This window comes from Aegilops tauschii, chromosome 7, assembly GCF_002575655.3.
Source record: "Aegilops tauschii subsp. strangulata cultivar AL8/78 chromosome 7, Aet v6.0, whole genome shotgun sequence".
Taxonomy (NCBI): domain Eukaryota; kingdom Viridiplantae; phylum Streptophyta; class Magnoliopsida; order Poales; family Poaceae; genus Aegilops; species Aegilops tauschii.
The window spans coordinates 121,265,942-121,272,662 of NC_053041.3; positions in this window are offsets into that span (position 1 = coordinate 121,265,942).

Here is a 6,721-nt window from a genome sequence, read left to right on the forward strand (position 1 = left end):
ACGTCATCTTCCTGCGTAAGCTTGACAAGAATAGTATGCCTCACAAACGAAGGAGTAGCTTTGAACTTCTTGTGCTTCAGTACACCCTGGACAACACGCCTGACAATAGTGAGGCTGGAATACAACTCTTCATTGGTATAACCACAAATGGCTTCCAGGATCCAACAGCCTAAGAACTCTGCTTTCCCAGTGCGTATATTCAGGTCGTCCGCCTCATAGCGAGTGACATGTACAACCACACAATCCTTGTCTGCATTAGGGCTCTAATTGAAACAGAAACAAATTCTGAATTACTTTTCAGTATAAGAAACACAAGTTATTTAAACCACTATGTATAGCATGGCATCGAAGCTAATAAAATTTTGCATTATTAATCACCACATACTTCCTTTTCTAAAAAAATCACCACATACTTAGATGAAAAACCACAATCGAGATCGGCAAAGAAGGAAATCACCTTGGGTAGCTCAGCGGGGGGGGACACATCCTCGAAGGGGGAAAACTGCTCCTGCAGTGCCATGGGGGCTGTAACCTCAAACGGGGCATTGACCATCTCAGTAGTGGCCGTGAGCGTATCTGGGGTTAGCTCGGTGGTTGCCTCCATCTTCTTGGAGCTCTCTGTCTCGTGGGGATCAGCCTCCCGCGTCTGCTCCAATATTGGCAGATCTTTGCCTGGTTCTCCTTGGTCCATCATGAAACTGACGAATACTAGGAGACCACTGAAAGGAAAACACAATCGCAATGACAATGAAACAAAAAAGAGAGTGAGGATCGGTTACTGCTTTGCAAAAGTTCTTTTTTTCACTGAACGAAAATATACCAACATCACGGATCCGCTTACCTTCCCTTCGTTCGGAGAGAAGAACAGTGGCAGATGCGAGTGTTGCCTTTCTTGAAGACAGTGAGGGAGAAGGGGATTCAGCGAAGAGTGAAATGATGCTTGCTTCGTCCGTCAAACTTAGACTGCGGGGAGGTGGGGTTTTGTGATACGACGGCTCGTTACTGCCGCGCTACGACCGGGGTGACTCTCCGCCTGCATACTGCCTTCTAATTTGGTGGATGGCATTTGGGCCCGCGTGCTGCATGGCCCGCATGTCGGTGAACAAAAGTATAACGGCATTCAGTAGAGGGAGACGTTTCAATGACCTAGGAGGAGCCAGAAGCGGTAGAGTGTCTCCACTGTACTAGTAGTAATTGTTTTTCTGGGTTTGTAGAGTGTCTCCACTGTACTAGTAGTAATTGTTTCTCTGGGCCCAAGACAAAATAGCCCATCCACACTAGTAAATAGTAAAATCAATTCAAAAGCCCATCCATACTGGGTGCTCTTCTTCCTCCTCGCTCCCACCCACCTCACGTCAACTCGCTCCACTCGTACCCCCAAATTCCTCACCTCACTCCTACAGAAAACCCCAGCTCCCCTTCTTCCTCACTCCTACAGAAAACCCCCAGCTCCCCTTCTTCTTCGCTCGCACTACAACTAGGCTCGTCATTCATTACTCTGCTCAAATCCGTGAGCGCGACGCGACGCCCTCGAGGAAAATGGAGTCGGCTGACCCCAGCGCCAAGAAGATGAGGCTCCCGCCAGCAGCGACGCCTGTTGTAGATCCCGAACCCGGCAGCGCGGGGAGAAGCGGCGACCCCACCCCCACCGGATCCCAGGAACCCGTAGAATCTCGGGTGGATCGCATCAGCGATCTCCCGGACACCGTCCTTGGGGAGATCATCTCGCTTCTCCCCACCAAGGATTTCTGCCGCACCCAAGTCCTCTCAATTCGGTGGCGCCCTCTATGGCGTGTCGTGCCCCTTAATCTCGAATGTCGTCAGCTATCTCTCTTCAATGATTTTGAAATCCCCAGAGCCATCATCTCCTCCCACCAGGGCTCCGTTCAAAGCCTCTGCATCCCGTCATGCTACCTGAGCAAGCATACCATGCCCTGCACGGTGGACGCCTGGCTAAAATCCCCTGAATTCACAGAACTACAGCTGCTTGAGTTCTACTATTCCCCTGGAAATCACATACCACATACCGAACGCCATGAACTTGTGCCCTCAGCACCGATGTCCATCTCGCGGTTTTCGTCCTCTCTCCACACCGCCACCTTTGCGTTGTGCTACCTACCAGACAATCTGGTACTAAACCTTCGACTCCCATTTCTCAAGAAACTTTCACTTGTGCGGGTTTGTATATCGGAGGCCTCATCGCACAGCATCATCCACTCCAGTTGCCCTGCGCTGGAGTGCTTGGTGCTTGTTTTCACAGTTAGAATCGGTTGTCTCCAAATAAAGTCGCCTAACCTTGTAAGAATTGGAATTTCTTTTGACGGAAGGCAGCTCATCATCCAAGATGCCCCTTCACTTCAAAGGTTGATCCTTGATTCTAGTTATTCACCGTTGCAAATAACCATCCTCTCTGCGCCTAAACTGGAGACCTTGGGTGTAATACATGATCTCTGTGCTCATTTCAATATGGTGTTTGGCTCCACAGTTCTTCAGGTACTTTATATTATCATCTACACTTGTAACCATAAGCTGCATTTTAAATTTCTGCGCATAATTTATATATCATCTTGGAGTACACATTTTGTACTAATATTATGTTCTATGCTCAATGAAGAGTTTCTCCATGGATGGCCTATCAATGGTGCTGGATTCTGTCAAGATCTTATATATCCAAATGAATAGTTTTGATCTGAACAAGATTATTGGCTTGCTGCAATGCTTTCCATGTCTGGAGAAGTTGTATATAAAGGTGATAATTTCACGCACATTGGAAGCCCGCATATAGTGTACTAGAATTAACCGTTCAGCTGTTGCTCTTTCGACACTCTTCTTTTAGACCTTAACTGTTTTCAATCTTCATGTCTATTTAGGCAACAGGACGGGGTAAGAAAGTTATAACCAATCGGTGGATTCGTAAGCATCGGTATTTTCTCACTTCTCATGAGATTCGATTGAAGACAATAACGCTAGAACGATATGTAGCCAACCGTGCAAACACAAGATTTGTCACATTCTTCCTGTTGAATGCGAGGTTACTATTGTCCATCAGGCTTAAGTTTATCAGCAGCATGGTTTTGACGGATGGGTATGTCGAAGAGCAAAAAAACGAGTTTCAGGTGGGCAAAAGAGCTTCTCAACGTGTCGGGCTTCTATTTACAACATATTGTGGTCATTATCCAGTAAATTTTACGACCCAGGATGTTCATTCTATGGACCTGACCGATCCATTTGACTGTGACTGCCGAAAATAGTGCTGGAGTTTGATGTTGTTGCCCTTTTCAATCTGGTGTTTTTTGTAAACCTGATGAACAATTAACCCTCGTGCTTTTGTACAGTTTGTAAGCTGGAGTTAGATGTTCCTGCCCTTTTCAACTCGGCTGTGACTGTCATATTTTCTTTGAAACAAGGCAAATGGCTTGCCATTCGTTTAATTTAGAGTGAAATATTGTAACAAATCCCAACCAAGGGAAATAACATCACTCTCGCCAGCTGCTTGAGCTCACTATGCATTACAGAAGCCAAGTGATTAGCCCCCACCAGCACCCACAAACTTATTTCGAACTAGCACATCAAATGGGCTGTAAATTTTCATAGGAAAGGCTGCATGACCGTGACAGATTTGGATTCTGACATTTGGGACCCGCGAGGAAATAGCCTATCCAAGGTGGTGTCGACTTACTAGCCAGTCAACAAACGATTCTGCCTACCAGTCGTTGGATTGACATCCAACATCTGTCGTGTATCTTCTATCTCTTGTCTTCTTCTTCCTCCAGCCGCCCAAACCAAACCACCCCGTCGGCTCTGCCTGCTCCCGCCTCCCATGGCTGGCTGCGCCTCCGCCGCCCTACCGTACGTACTCTCCAACGTTGGCCAGTCCCTCCCTCTATTCCCCCACACATCCTGTTATTCTCCGGCGATGTCAGCCCCAACACGCACCCGCGCCCGAACCAGTCAACCCTCGTACTCCCCTCCGCCTGCGACTGGACCGGCGCATCTTCAACGGCTCCTGTTCGTTCCGTCCGAGGCCTCGCCGTTGTCCTCCGCCTTGCGGCCTTGGTTCGCTCGCCGTGCGCGGTGCGCCGCCCTCTTGCGTTGTCAACGTCGTCAACAACTGAGAGGAACAAGGAGATGACTGTACGTGGAGAGGATGACAGTAGGGACCCACCAGCGTCATGGCAGTACGCAAGCAAGTGTCTCTATAGTACAAGCCCAAAAATATGGTTCCTCCTAATGGTTGGACATCTGGGGCTCACGCCATTGTCAACGTAGTCAATAAACGAGAGAATTACACTACGAGCGGCTGACACCAGGGACCCAGCAAGTCGCGCAGTTTTTTTTGAGGAACAAGCAGTTGTTATTTATACTAGTTTTAGCGACGGATCAGGGTAACAACGGGGCTGTGCGGGGGCTGTGGCCCGTCTAGCCAGGGTTTTATTTATGTTTACCACATCATGAGCCCAGTTGTGTTTTTTCTTGCTGAAAATGGCTAGCCCAGTTCTATTTTTTTTAAGAAATACCCAAACAAGGCCTACTTGCTTTATCGGCCCTGCTGGGCTGCAAATCTTTCAAGACGAGGAGAGTTTCATTCGGTTTGCCCAGAAATGGGTTGTACATTTTTAAAACACATCAAACCTGGAATTAGTTTCAATTTTTTCATTACAAGATCTTAAATTCCATTGATTTTTATGCGTGGACAATTATTTGGATTTTATATTTATATAAATTATTTTTCAAAATAGTTTGAATGTGAATCGATATTTCTGGATTAAAAACAATTAACCGCACCGAAATATGCAAAATTTCGTATAGTTTTTAACCGTGGCCACAATATGGGGTGTAATGCTAACAAAAAGAAGATGGGATCCAAAAAAACTTAAGAATTAGCAAATGGGCTGTACATTATTAGAAATAATGGCAGATGGGATGTATGCTGTTTTCCATAGATTTGAGGCTGACTTGTGCGCCTACTACAGGTTGACGCGTATGCTTTCATAAAAAAAAGGTTGACGCACACGCAACGCCCTGTCAACTTAGTCAACACACGAGAGCAGTGACTGTTGGATGTCCATCCAACGGCTGTCGTGCTTCTTCAATCTCTGCTCTTCATGCTCCAGCTGCTCAAACAAGCGCCGGCGGTACTGCCTGCTCCCTCCTCCCGCGGCCGGCTTTGCTGCCGCGCAGGCCTCACGGCCCCACCGTACTCCCATCGCTGGCCTAGCCATCCCTCTACTCACCCACACATGTTGTTATTCTCCGGCGACGGCAGACGAACCAGTAAACCCCCGTATTCCTCCGCGTGGGAAACAACTGCCGAGTATTCCCTGGCTCTGTGTCGTTCCCTTCCTAGGCCTCGCCGTCGTCCACCGCCCTGGTGCCCTCGGCGTGGCCTGGTCAACGTGGTCAATGAACGACATCCATCGGAAGTGGACTGTACGTGGAGAGGCTGACAGCTGGGTCCACGGCCGCACGCAAGGAAATGCCTCCTTATTACGCGCAAAATAATGATTCCTCCACCTGACAGCTAGGACCCACAGGAAGGGCCTCTGTATTTCACGAAAAAAACGTTCCCCCCACTGACAGGTGGGACCCACCAGCTATATCTTCGCACGCAAGGAAGTGCCTCCTTATTACGCCCAAAAAAATGAATACCCCCCTGCTAGCTGGGACCCACCATATTGTTGGGCTGACTTGTGGGCCTACTAAGTTGACGGGGACGGAGGGCTTTGTCAACTTAGTCAATACTCCAGTGACCGTATGATGTCCATCCAACGGCCATAGTGCTTCTTCAACCTCTGGTCTTCTTGCTCCAGCCGCCCAAAGCAGCGCCGGTCGTGCCGCCTGCTCCTGCCTCCGTGGCCGGCTGTGCTACCGCGGAGGCCTCACCGCCCCCATACTACTCCCACCACTGGCCAGGCCATCCCTCCACTCACCCAAACCCCCTGTTATTCTGCGGCGATGCCAGCCTCACACCGCAGCCGAACAAGTGAACGCTCGTACTCCTCTCCGCATGGGCATCCACTGCCGCGTCTTGCCCGGCTCCGCATCGTCCCCTTCCTAGGCCTCACCATCGTCCACCGCCGTGGTGCTCTCGGCGCGGCGTGGTCAATGTGGTCAACGACCGACTTCCATCGGAAGAGTACTGTACGTGGAGAGGCTGACAGCTGGGTCCACGGCAGCCGCAAGGAAGTGCCTCCTTATTACGCGGAAAATAATTATTCCTCCACCTGACAGCGGGGACCCACCGGACAGGCCATCGGTATTTTGCGAAAAAAATTGTTTCCCCCTGACTGCTGGGACCCACCGGATGGGCCACCGTATTTCGCCAAAAAAACGTTCCCCCCGCTGTCAGCTCGGACCCACCGGAACTGCCTCCTTATTACGCACAAAGAAATGAATACTCCCCTGGCTAGCTGGGACCCACCTTGGTGGGAGGCTGACTTGTGGGCCTACTAAGTTGACAGAGACGAAGGGCTTTGTCAACGTAGTCAATATGAACGATTCTAGCTCCAGTGACCGTACGATGTCCATCCAACGGCCGTAGTGCTTCTTCAACCTCTGGTCTTCTTGCTCCAGCCACCCAAAGCAGCGCCGGTCGTGCCGCATGCTCCTGCCTCCCGTGGCCGGCTGTGCTGCCGCAGAGGCCTCACCGCCCCCTACTATTCCCACCGCTGGCCAGGCCCTGCGGCCACGGCAGCCTCACACCGCAGCCGAACCAGTGAAC